The sequence below is a fragment of the Ips typographus genome, linkage group LG3 (genome assembly GCF_016097725.1).
Source record: "Ips typographus isolate SLU linkage group LG3, UJ_Ityp_2.0, whole genome shotgun sequence".
Classification (NCBI taxonomy): domain Eukaryota; kingdom Metazoa; phylum Arthropoda; class Insecta; order Coleoptera; family Curculionidae; genus Ips; species Ips typographus.
The window spans coordinates 5,603,537-5,619,417 of NC_138424.1; the positions used below are offsets into that span (position 1 = coordinate 5,603,537).

At 34.0% G+C, this 15,881-nt stretch overlaps 1 protein-coding gene across 3 annotated transcripts in view; it reads right to left on the minus strand.

The window, feature by feature from the left end:
• The window catches only part of ltl (leucine-rich repeat-containing larval translucida), a 31,409-nt gene extending 21,899 nt beyond the window's left edge, over positions 1 to 9,510 (minus strand). The window contains exons 1-4 of one of the 3 annotated variants that reach the window (XM_081976078.1): positions 9,364 to 9,510; positions 9,006 to 9,302; positions 2,884 to 3,009; positions 641 to 877 (exon numbers count right to left, since the gene is read on the minus strand). The gene's annotated coding sequence lies outside the window, so the exon portion shown is untranslated. Of the gene's footprint in view, positions 1 to 640; positions 878 to 2,883; positions 3,010 to 3,313; positions 3,446 to 9,005; positions 9,303 to 9,363 lie in introns of those variants that run through there. The other 2 variants (XM_081976075.1, XM_081976076.1) reach the window with 2 other exon arrangements.
• Between the last annotated feature and the right edge of the window lie 6,371 nt (positions 9,511 to 15,881).

A 15,881-nucleotide genomic window follows, 5' to 3' on the forward strand; every position in this document is an offset into this window, starting at 1 on the left:
CTTGATGCTCAGAAACTGGGCATCCAATATTTTTGTATGTAGTTCCAATGTTGCCACATCTTCATGAAATCAGTGGCAACAACGGATTTTTTGTCTACATGTTTACATACTTTCGATAAACAAGATGCCACAAATTGGTGTGTATGGGAATCTCAAAAACGTTGAGATATACCGAGTTGGTTAAATTACGGCAAAATTGCGGTTTAGAAATATGTTTTTTTTACGAATGACCGCAAAGAAGCTACTTTGCACAGTTTTACATATGCAAAGTAGTAATACGTGCGCAAAGTAGTTTTCCCGCACTTAAAGCTTATCCGAACTCGTTCGTCTAACTGCTTACACGTGCAGAAAAACATAACTTTGCGCACTGATTAGGAAAACTACTATTTTTTAAAATTTCAAAAATTTCGATTACTTCCGGAAAAAAACTAAATTTTAGATATTAATTTTCATTTTTATTTTTCAAAATGATAGTCCATATTGCTCAAAGAGATTTCCCTGTAAGTACATACAATCAGAAATGACACAAAGTCCAAATTAGTTTTATTAAACGTTATTCGAGATTCACCTGCTAAGGATCTTCAGACGACTAAAACAATATGATGCACGTACAGATAAACTATTACATTAAAAAACTTACGTCCAATGTTTTAAAAACGCATACTGTCACACAAACTTTTAAAATGGTACTGATGGAACAATAATATAATCTATATCTGTTCGCAGAGGCAATCCCTGACTGGTTTCCAACTCAGAAACAGTAAATGTCAAGTTTCATTGGTTGAATGCTCACGTGACTATGACGTTTTCTGACTTGTGACCAATGGATGTATCTATTTCTCTGATTACTAGTTGGAAATTCTCTCTACGAACAGACCTAAAGTTAGAAAAAAAGTGCTAAAATTTAGTGAGAAATTCTTCTGCTGATAAACAAACGTTCGAACAAATTTATCCGTCGAAAATATCATCGTCCATGTTAAAAAATAAACAATTTTAATTTTGTTGTTGTTTTTTATAAAATCGTGTAAAAAAGTAAACTTTTTTCAATGATTTTTAGTGCAAAAAGTTTTACTTCTTTGCACCAGTGAAAGTATTTCTTGCACTATGTTATATTTGCTGTGCTTTTGTCATCAAACAAGTCGATTTTATAAAAAATGTTGTATGCAACCCATGCAAAAAGTATATTTTTGCACTTACTTTCACTTACGTGCAAAAAAGATGTACTTTTTCCACTTGTTGTTGCATAAATAACTTATTATTTGATGAAAATAAATGACACTTTTTCATTGCCACTTTTCCTCCTCTATAACATGGCAATAAGTACCATATGTGAAATCCAACGTTTCGCTTTTTGCTTACCATCATCAACTTTCATTTTTCTTTATGGGCGCCATTTTGAATTTTTACATTTTCGAATAAAAGGTTTTTTCTGGTTACGGTGTGTGTCATATAATATGGTTCAGTCTTGCAATTTCGCGTAAATAACAAAACTTGACTGATGAAAAATTATGTCATATGACCATTCAAAATATGAAAAAATTGATCGATATGTCAACTGGAATGAATATAACAAAGCAAGACTGTGTAGAAGATACTTATGAAGTTTGTATCCAAGCAAGACCAATAAGGTATCCGTTCTCCACAACAAGAAGTCGAGCCAAGCGACCACTAGAACTCATACATACAGACATTTGTGGACCTATTCATCCAGACACATGGGATGAGAAGAAATACTTCTTGACTGTGATGGATGATTATACTTACTATATTACTGTTTATCTTCTAAAAAACAAGTATGAAGCCAAAGAGTGCCTACAAATTTTTACAAATGAATGCTGCTAAAGGAACGAAAGTTACTAAAGTTTTCACAACTTATATAATTCAGAGTAATTTCTGTTCACAAAAAAAAATAATTTCAACGTATTAACTCTATATTTGTACTAATCATAAGTGTTATGCTATTAAGAAAAATTATAATGTAATAAAAAATGTTCACACAAACATGCTTTTATTGTGTTGTTCTTACAATTACAGTTATTAAGAACAAATGGCGTATTGGTTGTCTTGCTTTTCTTATATTTATTTACGCCTCAATTGAATAATGTAGTATTAGTAATAGAAAGAGTAAAAATTACTTGTTTGTTTTCGATTACAGATGATATTTTAGATGACCTGCAGTGGAACTATGTAAGGGAATAGAAAATAAATTTCTTTCTTTATCTCTTTTTGACTTGCATGTCCTACTATAAGTCTGCCTTCTTTAAATGCCTGTTTCTATCTCTATCAAGTTACACAGTATCCCTACTGGTATTTACGTGAAACTGTATGAACAATGCATACGCGATGATCTCCATCTAATATACTCTGAAAAGCAAGAAATAGAAACGAAATCAATTTTCTCCAGCTGGGCGTTTTTAACAACTGTGCGTAAAGGGGGTCATTACGTAACGGAAAAACTATGTGTAAGCGAAATTGCTGTGTATTTTTAACTAACAGAGTGTCAGATATCAATCAGAGTTCCTGAGAGGATTCATGCTACTAAGGGCCGGTACTTAAGAATAATTTATTACAAAGATAATATCTATAAAACCTGTCAAATCAAACGGTACTATTGCTCAATTCTGTTATTTCTATAGATATTATCGTAAGAATAAATTTGTTCAAAGGTGCTACACATGATGTATAATACCGTCACATCCGTTCCGTTGTGTGATGTGTGGTTTGTAATCACAACGTTTTGCTATGTCTTTGTCGAGAGCATTGATTTGCAATGATTGTCTTTTCTTTTACTTTACCATTAATCTCCTATAGACAATTTAATTTCTTTTACCTGTATAGGACGTCTGTTTGTTTGCCACTCATACAGCTATTAGACATACTTACTCTCTCTTAGTAAAGACAGTGTTTGCGAAGTCTACGAAGACCCAATACAAAGTGTAACTGAAAGATCGTCCATGCACATTTCCATCGAAGCACCTGCTCAATGCCAATAGTGTAGGTTGGTACACACTGCAAACAAACAAAAAAGTACTTATAAAGTGATCGAAGTGAGCAAAATATTAAAATGAAACTTATTTTAAGGCACTTATATTATTTATTATCAAAGTCGAGCGCACCAATGTGCCTTGGTAGCTCGGTTGGTAAATCACTGCGCCGGAAACGCAAAACCCGCTGGTTCAAATCCGTCAACAAGGGTGAATAAGATGTCCTTATTGTACAACAACGAAAGTTTGTGCTTTTTCGGGCTAGAAGGATGGACAATTCGCCGGAGTTTTACACGCTATTTTTTCTACGACTAAATGGAATTACTTACCAAATTTCACACAAATAAACACTCAATGTTTGAAACGTTTCCGTGTTTACATTATCACTTTTGACGCAGCCAAAGTTTGACCGGTGGGTGACAGCTGATTAACTTCGTCTTTTAGGTTGAGGTGTTGAATGGATTTGATCACCTCCCTCTGTACAAGAAAGCCAAGAAGGTGCATGCCAAAAATTCCAATATGGCCGAAATATGGGATTGACAGTTTGCATTTGTTTGTATTGTGGAAATTGAGTTTTTGGATGATTAATTAATTTTTAAGGTTTAAAGTCAAGACTTGGGATTACTTGCCAAAGTAATTGTTGTTTATATGTTTATTGTTCTAGTGAAAGTGTAGTTTGTGTTCATTTTATTGTGTTATCACTATTGTTATTGTTCCTTCATTGTTGAATATAATAATAAATAATAATAATATAAAATAAATAATTTGTGGTTGGTTTTTTAACTTAAATTCTATTGCCTCTACAATATGCCGTCCACTGGTTGTTTGCCAAATTTCTAAAAGGAATTTGGTGAAAAGCCCAAAAGTGTCAGTCTTTTACTTTCCAAAAGACCCTGCTCGAACCCAACAGTGGTTGAAAGCTTTGAAGTGGAATGATTTTACTCCAACACAATACTCAATGGTAAGTACAATATGCTTTCTCATTCAGTAAACTTATTGCCTCTTACATACATTGGTATGTGACTTATGTGAGTTACATTTGAGGCCGCCTGCATTTTGAAAGCAACAAAGGTTTACTCTGAAGAAACAGGACAGCTTTTAGAAGTTCTATTGGCACATTTACATTTTAAAAGAAAGGTCTTGGTAATAATATAAAACCCATTTACCAGTTTTGCTTACCTAGATTCAAGGATTTCCAAATTTTCTTTGATTGAGCAGTTTTTACATTAGTTTGTTGTACTTTCCAAGACAAAGGGTTCTAACCAAACTTGCTTTGGCTGGACTTTATTGGATATAAAAAGCCATATCTATACATATCTGGATCAGGAATGAAGAGTTGTTTGATTTTTCACTCACACTTCTAATCAACTACACGAAAAAATAAAAAAAAACATATTTTCTACTGCATCTCCATAGGTTTGTGTACAAAAAAAAATCCGATAACGCCGCCATTAAAAGTAACATTCTAGGCTTTCTTGTAAAGAAGGCGGTGATTTGATTCATTGTAAATTTAGTAGAAGTTTTTATTCTTTAATTGAACACTAACTGAAACTGCCTCAAAACATAAGCCAAAATGCAATGTTTTGATGCCAACTGTCAGTGAGGATGACAACCAGAAGAATTATTTTGTTTACGTTCAGGATTAGCTATAATTGGTCTATTTCATATCGCACAATTGCGGTTGCACTTTAGAAACCTAGTTGTTAATTTATTAGAACACGGTGCTTTTGAAAAACCGAGGGGGATCATACCGTCTTCTTAATGAAATCCGGAATCGAAATATTTTGCAAGCCGTTAATGAAAACCCAACCGGATCTGTTAGAATGGTAGGACAAGATGTAAACGTACCAACATCAACTGTTCACCAAGTTCTTAAAACTTCTGGATATCATCCTTATAAGCCAACAGTTGTACAAGGACTTTTGGAGATTATCCCAGAAGACTACAATCAATGTAAGGAGGACCCAGAATTTTCTAATTTTGTTGTATGGACTGATGAAAGCAGGATTACTAATTGTGGTGTTTTTAATAAGCACAACAGACATTTTTAGGCTGTAGAGAATCCCCATGAGGTTGCTGAAAGATCGATGCAGACAAGATTTGACTTAAATATTTGGTGTGGAATCATTGGTATGCAATAAAATATTACTTTTATAATAACGTAACTGAGCAATGTTTCTCATTTTAGGAAATCGTTTAATAGGGCAATTTACATTTGATTATAATCTTAATGGAAGGAGGTATTTGGATTTAATGAGAGCTGAGATCTTACCAGCTCTTCTAGAAATTGTGCCAAATGAAGCTAAAATCAGCTTTATTTGAAAATTATGGTTTCAACAGAATGGCTGTCCTGCACATAACACAGCGCCTGTTATGGATTTTCTTTGAGAAAATTTTGGAAACAATGTCATTGCATCAACGGTTCAATCCCATGGCCAGCTAGATCCCCAGACCTATCCCTTTTAGATTTTATCTTTGGGGTCATGCTAAGAATGAGATTTATGAGTTTGAACCTCCTGCAAATGTTGATGTTCTCCGAGAAAGGGTAATAAATACTTTTGCAATGATAAACCGATATACACTTGGCAGAGCCGTAAGTAGGGTGCTAAAGAATTGCGAAAAGTGTCGACGAGCGAACGGAAGACATTTTGAAAATTTACCAGATTAAGATTAAGTTACGTTTGGTTAGATTGAAAGCTAGTTTGGACCGTAATTACATACTACATTTTCATCATTTTGTAATCGTTTAGATTTTGCATTAACGTAATTTTAAGAATTACTGTTTTTTAGCTTTTTTAACATAAAAGAACATTTTTTGTAACATGTAATACATTATTTTAATGCAAACAACGTGCTCTTTTTAACTAGATAAAAAAAAAACAAAATGGCGTCCATAAGAAAAAAAGAAGTTGATGATGGTATCTCGAGACCGAAGCGTCGGAACTGAAAACAAAATACACAAAAAGATAGGCCTTAAAAAGTTGATCTAACAATGTTTAAGCCAAGTTTTAAAATTAGCTAAAATACAGCATTTTTTTGAAAATGGTCGTTTTTGGTTTTTCGAAAATAATTCAAAAACGAAGCAAAAATTAAATATTTTTAAATCGGTGTTGGATTGCCTATTAAATTCTCTAAAACTTTCCCCATTTAACCTTTGCAGTAGCTCTTACGGGAAGCGAGATTCCTGTATAGAGTATCGAATCTTGGACATACTGACGTATATAAAATATTATAAAAGTTTAAAGCGTATAAAAATTTACCGCGGATGTCATGAATGACAGGAAAGTGATTTTTGGGTGAAGTTCGCAAAAAAAAAGTAGCAGAAAGGAACAAGGATGATAAACCGGCGACACGTGTTTCTGCTTTTTGGCTAGGTCAATAAAAGCTGTCTAAACCGTGGATAATATAGGGTTTTTTCCCCTGTTAACCATATTTCTGATGGTCTTTTTATTGAAAATTTAAAATTTAAGAGTCAACCTAATTTATCTCTCTCTATCAAGTCAAGTATATTTCATATGTCATATGTCTTAATAGGCATTGACATTATTATTTACCTAGGTCGATAATATTTCTTTTTTTGTTGGGTTTGTGCCAGACTAGAACTAGAAATTTGTCTCTATTTTTAACCTAGGACAACAATGACCATGAAGGTAGAGAAAACTAATTTCTCAATTAATAATCGTTCAATAATGATATGTTTATCATGTTAGTAGTGGAAAAAAGAATTATGGGATGTTTTCAAAACACACGTACATTTTTTAATAGCTATTTATGTAACCAGTTACGAAAAGTTCGATTTTGTGTAACGAAGAAGATGTTTGTAGGGCAAGCGCAGCGAGGTCCTACAATTTGAATGAGTTACACAATAAGACATTTTCGAAACGTGTTGCCTACATAATTTTTTCTAATTTTGACCAAAAAGCGGTAAAAACCATCTTTTAAAAGTGATTTAACACAAATATTTACTTTCATAGCACCTTGTATAAACTGTGACAACGACATGTTATGATGTATGTCGCCCATATGTTTCTACGGAAAACAGGGAGTGATGAAATGAACTTCTCATAACTAGTTACATAAAGTGATACTTTTCGTAACTAGTTACGAAAAACGTAAAACGTTTTGTCACTCTAATCAGTTTTGAAAAGAGTCACTTTATATGCCAAAATTAGAAAAATTACTTTATATCCCGGGATCTTTAATCAACTTTTCAATTATTTTGAGCAGGATTCCTGCCAGTACAACGAAAACCAATCTTATTACATTATTGATTATATTCATGGAATTGTCCTATCAAATACCATTCGAGCTCAGATTTTGAGCAGGATAATTTTTCAGCTTATCTTCTCATACTTTCTTTATGGTACAAAACTCGTCCTGTTGGCACAAAAATTATCGGGGGTAATTGCACAAGTGCATAAAAATTACCGATAATTTTGCATGAAAACTTGTTATCTCTTAACTGCATGAGTTTATTTTTATATTTTTTGGCGAAAGAGCCCGACACCGAAGGTGGAGAATTTTTGTCGTTCTTTGCAAAGATGACAAGTTTGAACGCAGAATTATCAGGTCATTTTTAAGGCACGAATGTAATTTTGGGGAATATTTCCCGAATAAAGAAAATGTTTTGGTTTTGCTGCAACTATAGATTGCTCAATGGAGCTCAATAAGCAAGTTCCAAACCGTTCATTAATTTTTATTGAAATCGGGTTTGACATTGTTTGGTTATAAAAAGTCAAAAAACTGCGCAAGGACAACAATTAGTGTACTAGCAATAGGCTCTACAACAATGCAGTCGTTATAGATACGTACAGTGCAATTATCGAAATGCAATTATCACTTTAGAATGCAATTATCACTGTCATTTTGGTGAAAATGCACTGCTCATATGGGACATTTAACACATGAGGAAATATTCCGGCTAAATCTGAGTTCTTATGATATTGCCACCGATAATTTTACGTCGTCATGAAATCATAAGAATGCCATTGTACGATTGGTTTATTTAATAAAAATTAGACTTTTTGGTGACATTTTGAGAAATAATTTCACTAAATACCGCTCGAGCTTTTCAATTAACCAGATAATTTTTATTGTAGCATATTTTCCTTACACATTTCTCTTGTCCTAAAGGACTCGTAAAATTATGGAATATCATGAAAATTATTGGTAATTTTAAAGCTCTCGATAATTTAACATTAAATTTTGTAAATTTAAATTTTAATAAAATTTTTTAAAATTTAATAAAAACATTCAAATTTAAAATTTTATTAAAAATGAAACTAGGGGTTTAGGCTGTCGATTAATAAATAATTCATTTCTGTTTAGACGTACCTCATAAAATATTGCGTCTTTTTCGAAAACACCCAGTAATTTCTTTTGTAGACCAAACATTTAAAATCTTCCAAACCTAGACAGATCAACCAAGCTTATGAAATGACATGTGGAAGAATGTTCTAAAATTATCTCAGCTATCAAATGCACTGGGTTAAAAACCCTGTATATCTGTGCAAAATCACTGTGAGTTAAAATTAATTCTATTCTGTTTTTCAAAGTGGATTTAATTGCTTTTAGTTTTAGTACTCTCAGGCAACGTCCATAAAACGTTTTAAAATTTTGCAGAAACATATCTAAATATTCAAACATTTATATGATAAAACACAAAAAAGGCTTGTGCTAAATATGAATGGGTTTCTAAATTTTCTTAAAAGGTTATTATCTATATTTCTATGTTAAACCATTTATTCAACGCACGGAAAAACTCGTTTTTCATTATTCTAGGTAGTAGAAATGAAAATACAATGTTTTAAACGAAGTATAATAAAAACATTTTGTTTAACTGTTAGGAATAAGGTAATGTAAAAAAAGACAAAATTAAAGAGAAACTAGAAATAATAAAAATTGTAGCTACAAAACCACGTAATAATAGAATCATTGACAGCAACAACAATATTTGGTTTCTAAATACTTTATAATAACGGGCGTTTAGAATAATAATAATAAAATAAAAACAAAACTTACTTGGGAAGCTCAACAAAAAAAAAACGTGTCACACGTGAAAAAAAAAACACGAAGTGTCATGCTACACTTAGCACCCCCAAAGTTATTAAGAAAGTTGAATCAGCGCGCGCTTTTCTTTAGTACTGTCTGCCCAATCTATCGAGCACTGGTCCACTACTAACCGGATTCTCCGTTTGACAACTCCATAAAATAACAACACACGATTTGCCATCGGCGAGGACCCGAGAATACTCTTATCTTGCAGCACCCCGGCGCCTGCTGTTGCGGAAATAGCGGGAAGATTAGGCGCCAGCGCCACTGAAACAGATACAAGCGACATTACTCGAATGGACATCGGTCGCATCTTAAGAATGCGAACCTAGAAGTTTTAGAATGCGACAAAGACGTCTACTTCATACGAGTACTAGGTACTACACGCCAATTATCTATCAGATCGATTCACTGAATTACGCACTGCCGGTTGCCATTTCTGGTAAGTATCAGTAGACTTTCCTTATAATGATGATAGAATTATTTTGCTTGCTGCCTAAAAAATAGTTTTAATCAATATAAGACAACCCACAAATATTGGATTCTTTAGGGTGAGTCAGGGTTGAACGGCCAAACTTATACCATGCCTAGAGAATTGGATTTTAAGCAGAAAGTTGTAAGAAGTTGTGTCCGAAAAAGTTTATATTACACAAAATTCTTATGGCCGCCTTCAAGATGGCTTACAAAGTTATCATCCATATTCGCAAACCAATGACGATAGATTTTTTCTAATTACGTCATCGTGTTCTACGTAAAAAAGTGCCTTAATGTCTTAGTTTCAAAACTCTCTTTGGCTTTGTAAAAATGCCATATATACGTCATCAAAACACGGTTTGCTATCGGCTAATAAGGAAGGAAGAGAGTTTGCTAGCGGATAAAAAAATCGGATAAATTTTGCTGTTGATTTCATCGTTTCCACGGATTTTCACTACACTTCTATTGTTACAATGTCTCACCTTGAGATTTTTGCTGGCACTGTCAATTTTGATGTTTGTTCGTATTGTTTTGGTTATGGCTCGCTTCGGATAGAGTTCTACTGCAGAAAATCAAAAGAACCAGAAGAATGTATTTCTGCCAGTACAAGGAAGTCGCAGTCTTATTATATTATTGATTATATTCATGGAATTGTCTTATCAAATACCATTCGAGCTCAGATTTTGAACAGGATAATTTTTCCGCTTGTCTTCTCATACTTTCTTTATGGTACAAAACTCGACCTGTTTGGCAAAATCACAGGTTTCGTGCTGTTACAACCAAAAAGAAAGTGTTCTAAGACAAGCACAAAAATTATCCGGCCAAATCTGAGCTCTTATGGTATTGCCCCCGAATATTTCCCTCATGTGTTAAATGTCCCATATGAGCAGTGCATTTTCACCAGAATGACAGCGACAATTCCACTCATGTACAAAAAATGCCATATATACGTCATCAAAACACGGTTTGCTATCGGCTAATAAGGAAGGAAGAGAGTTTGCTAGCGGATAAAAAAATCGGATAAATTTTGTTGTTGATTTCATCGTTTCCACGGATTTTCACTACACTTCTATTGTTGCAATGTCTCACCTTGAGATTTTTGCTGGCACTGTCAATTTTGATGTTTGTTTGTTTTGTTTTGGTTATGGCTCGCTTCGGATAGAGTTCTACTGAAGTCCCAGTCTTCAATATGGAAACAATTTAGTCAGTTTTGTGAAGAAAGGCAGTTCGAACTGGAGACACAGCAATCAGTAGACGATATTGCACTTATACTCATGGATTGGGGATTTAATATGAAAAAAAAAAAAACGGCGATGATTATAAGGAGTACGTAATCTAGAAAGGTACCGTGTTACTTTTAATCCTTTTACTGATCCTGGTTTCAAAAAGTCTCGCGACGCACGTGATTCTAAACGAAAGAAGCTGCAAAGTGACTACACTAAAGGTAAAGAAAGTTCTGTCGCATTAACTAAGAGTGAAATCGACAAAATGGCGTTAATATGGAATGAAGACACACCAATAGGCCTATTAAAAATATTTTACCATGTTGTCGCATACGAGCTAGCATGGCGCGGAGGCGAAGCTGCTAATTGTAAAGTGTTTTATTTCAAGGAGGAAAGGTTTAATAATGGAGACTTGACTGGCCGCATCGAGTACAATTCAGTGTTTTCAAAAAACTTGTCAAGGTGGCTCAAAACAATGTTGCGACAGTAAATGGTTAGTAAAGAACAAAGAAAATCCTTCTATTTGTCCAGTAAGATTATTTTACAAAATTTATCACACAGAGAAAATCATATTTTAAGTGACAGATTCTTCTTAACTCCAAATCCGTTCTGGCAAAGTAACACGTCAAAAGGTTGGTACAAGAATGTTCCTATAGGAGTTAACGAAATACTCAAGTGGACAAAAACCTCCGCCGAAAAAATTGGTTTGGACATTAAAAGAAGAAAGATAACTAATCATTCTCACCGCTCGAGTGCGGTGTCAAATTTAGCAAAGGCCGGTGTTAGTGAACAAAATTTAATCAAAATTACTGGGCACTCCTCAGCAAGTTCCATAAAACCTTATTTACAACTTCACACTGATCATCATTTAAACCTTGTATCCTGTCTCCGAGAGCATTCTGAAAACTTTGATGCACCTATACAACCATCATCGAAGAATCTATTTCAGTTACATCAACAATCAAGTGCTACAGTTACAAAAGAATCTACATCGATCCTAGAAAGTAGCCTTCAAGGTGAAAGTGCAAGAAAGAATTGTGTTTTTAATAACTGCGTTTTTAATAATTGTTCTTTTTAATGTGTAGTGTTTTTATTTGTTTAAATACTCGTTTCTAATAAAATTGTTGTATTACCTTATATTTCAGAATTATATTCATGGAATTGTCAAATACCATTCGAGCTCAGATTTTGAGCAGGATAATTTTTCCGCTTGTCTTCTCATACTTTCTTTATGGTACAAAACTCGACCTGTTTGGCAAAATCACTCGAGCTGCGCTCTCGTGATTTAGTTACAACAGGTCTCGTGCAGTTACACCAAAAAGAAAGTGTTCTAAGACAAGCACAAAAATTATCCGGCTAAATCTGAGCTCTTGTGGTATTGCCCCCGATAAGACCTCCTTGTTCTCTTCAACAGCAGCATTACGAACTTGAGAACGACCCACACGGTCAACGTCTCTAACACCAAATTGCCCTGTCTCCCGTAAACTTCTTTCAATCCTTGCAAATGTCCGGTAATCTGGAACTCGTCGATTTGTATATCGCGCAGCGTAAACGCGAACACTCTCACGCAAGTTGTCTTGCAAATCCCTAAGATTTTGATCAAGTCAGTCATTTCTTCATTTGAAAACCCCATTAGCTTTGTTTGAAACACTTTTTTTAAACAGTCACCAACGTCAAAACTTTGATAGTTAATTTGTAGTTATCAAATTAACTGGTGGCTAGGTTATTTGCAATAAAAATGTGTAAAATGGTAAATAACAGGGGGACACAAAAAAACATTTTTTGCGGAAGAACTATGATGCTAGAAAGATTTTACCAAGATTAGTAAAGCCTTGAAAAGGACCAATACATCAGATTAAATAATAAAAAATTAATTTTAACGACGATATAAAAAGTTCTGGTAATTTTTGAACCTAGTCAGTTAAGAACTTAGCACTTGCCAAAGGCAAATGGACGTGGTTGTTTCATCAAAACATGAGCCTTACTTAAAGACAAGTCCACAGCAAGTTTCATTCAAATCCATCGAAACGTTCTCCAAATATTTCCGAAAATAGATTTTTTTTAACTTTTTTTAACTCACCATCAATAGCATTGGAACCATAAGCTTTTTTCTGATGACTATTACGTCAAATCGTCACCTTTCGATCTAAAGAATGTCACAGTACCCTTTTGATCATGTGCTTACTGGACACCCTATATATTATAACGCCCTGAAACCTTTTTTAATATTAGCGCTGGCATTTTTTTTCTTCCATGACATAAAAACTACCTGTACCCTATCCGTGACTTTTTTAATAAACTTTCATTTTCTTTTAGATTTTGTCAAATTTCGTCCAGCTTTTGCCATTTTCACTGACTGACAGGACTATCAAAGTCACATTATTTAGGTAAAATAAACACCGAACAACATACCGATAAAGGCATTGCCAGAAACAGTAAATAATTGGTGAATAATGTCCACGAGGACGAAACCTATCACTCGGGCCATAGGCCCTTTGGCTGTTTCAGCCTTCAGGACATTATGTTCTCTCTAGCACCCTTGGTACATAAATAGCTATAATTGGCCAACTGTCAAATTATGTCAGTGTGACATCACATTTGCTCTGCTCGCTCCATGCAACGTGAAAACGAAAGCGGCCTTAGATTAGGCCCAAAAACTTTCTTTGATATTTCGTGGTTGCCAGCTTGAGCGTTTGTTCCCGATGACTGAAATTTTTGTTTTTGTAGATGAAGACATATTGTTAAAGTACGGTTTTAGAATATTTAAAAAAAATATTTTTTTTTGTTACCATGTTACTGACTGATCAGGTAATCGTCCTTAGAGAGAACGGGAGGTAAAAGGGGATGGTCTAGTAAAGTCTAGTTTGGTTCTGACGTGTATGTAAATTATTTTTATTATACAACAGAAAATACTACATTTTCAACTATTTATAAAATACAGTAAATATGACATTTTCGGAACAGCGCACGGAAATTTTTTCCCGATCCCTCTTTCCGTGCGCTTAATAATAAACATAGATATCCATGATACTAGATATCCTATGGCAACCCGAAGAAAAAAAAGAAACGAGTAATGTGTCTATAGCAATAATTTATTTATTAATGACAATTTTATTTTCTGTCAGTGAAAATTAAGTATTTATGTATTTATTACATTTTGCAAAAATGAATTCAGATTGTGAAGAAAATCGGGATATTCCCGAAAATATCTTACAACGAGCGGCAGAAGTGAGTGCAGATTTATTACCAGTGAAATCCAGGTTGAGATATGAACAAGAATATAACAGTTTTACCGAATGGCGGACTCAGAAACGAATCAAAATTGTGAGTGACGATATTCTTTTAGTATATTTTTCTGAAAAAGCCAACACTATGAAATCCTCCACTTTATGGAGTCGATTCTCTATGTTAAAGAGTTGTTTGGCAATAAAAGAAAATACTCCCCATCAATATCCAAAAACGATTGCTTTTTTGAAACGACAAGCTGTAGGATATAAACCAAAGAAATCCAAGATTCTTACAGCAGAACAAGTAACCAAATTTTTATGTGAAGCTTCAGATGGAGAATATCTACTAGAAAAAGTAATTTTAGTGTTTGGCATCTTCGGTGCATGCCGCAGAGATGATTTAATACGTTTGAGTTTAGATGATGTGAAGATAATGGGCGTTTCCTTGTCGTGTTCTTACGAGATGGAAAAACTCACAGGTCAAGAAGTTTTACCATTACCAATGAAAATTGCAAATTCGATCCCTGTACATTTTACCGTAAATACGCAGATCTCCGCCCTAAACATATGGAGAGTAGAAGATTATTTGTTGCATACCGAAACCAAAGATGTTACGCTCAACATGTTGGGTGCCATACTATCAGTGGTATTCCAAAACTTGTTGCAAAATACCTAAAACTAAAAAATCCCGAAGAATATACCGGACATGGGCTAAGGCGCTCTTCGGCAACCATGTTGGTGGAAAACGGCGGTGATTTGCTCACTTTGAAAAGACACGGAGGATGGCTTTCTTCCAATGTAGCAGAAGGATATATAGAAGAGTCCATACAAAGAAAAATTGAAGTATCACGGAAGTTGTTTAGCCCTTGTAACTTGGAAACTACAACATCTGTAACAGTCAATCAAGAGAACCAAAGCACACACAAACACTCCGCTTCAACATCTTTAGCAGAGTCTTTAGTTCGACAAAAAGAAATGCAAAAGGGATTGAGCTTCAACAATAATACGAATTGTACAATAAATATTACTATTAATAATAACGGTTCTGTCCAAAATTAATTTTCTTAGAATTACCTACTTGTATTTTTTTGTTAATTTGAGTTGTATGTATTTACATTTTTACTGTTTTAAAAATAAAAATAAATATTCCCGATTTTCTTAATAATTTTTGCGATATTTCTTGTTTATGTTGATTTCAGGTACCTAAGTATAATAAAAAATATCGTTCATTACTCGTCCAGAAATGGATTTTCCGTTCTTGCATGACTTTCCGTGTTCGGCTGCGCCTCACACGAGAATTTGTCACGCGCGCACGGAAAAATCCTCATTTCTGTACTGGTAATGAAATATACTATTCCGTTCTTGCATGACTTCCCTTGAGAATTTGTCACGCGCGCACGGAAAAATCCTCATTTCTGTACTGGTAATGAAATATACTAATTATTTTCAAGCATATATGTAATAACGTTATTTCTTATGTGTAAACCAGGTGGAAAAACAAAAATTACTTGCTCTCAATTTCCACCCGGGTTCATAGTCGTATAATGAAATTATTATTCCGAAGAGCTTAACACTTTGGGTGAATCGCGCCACGCTTTGCGTAGTACTGATAGTGGACCCAAATGGTGATGAATGTTAAGCAATTATTAAAAAAAATACACAAAAAAATACATGTCAGTTAAATGGAAATTATTTGTATTTCTTAGTAAACTAAACTTCAACAAATTCTTCACGTAATTTGGCCCACCGTGCGTCCTTGCGCTCAACGGGACGTAAAATACAAGGTCAAAAAATCAGGTTATTCGAAACTCATTGGCTCACAACAAAAATGTTTGAAAACTCCTGATCGTCACGATCACTTTATAAATATTCTTTCTCTATTCTTCTTCTCTTTATATTAAGTGCATGCAGAGCAAAAAACA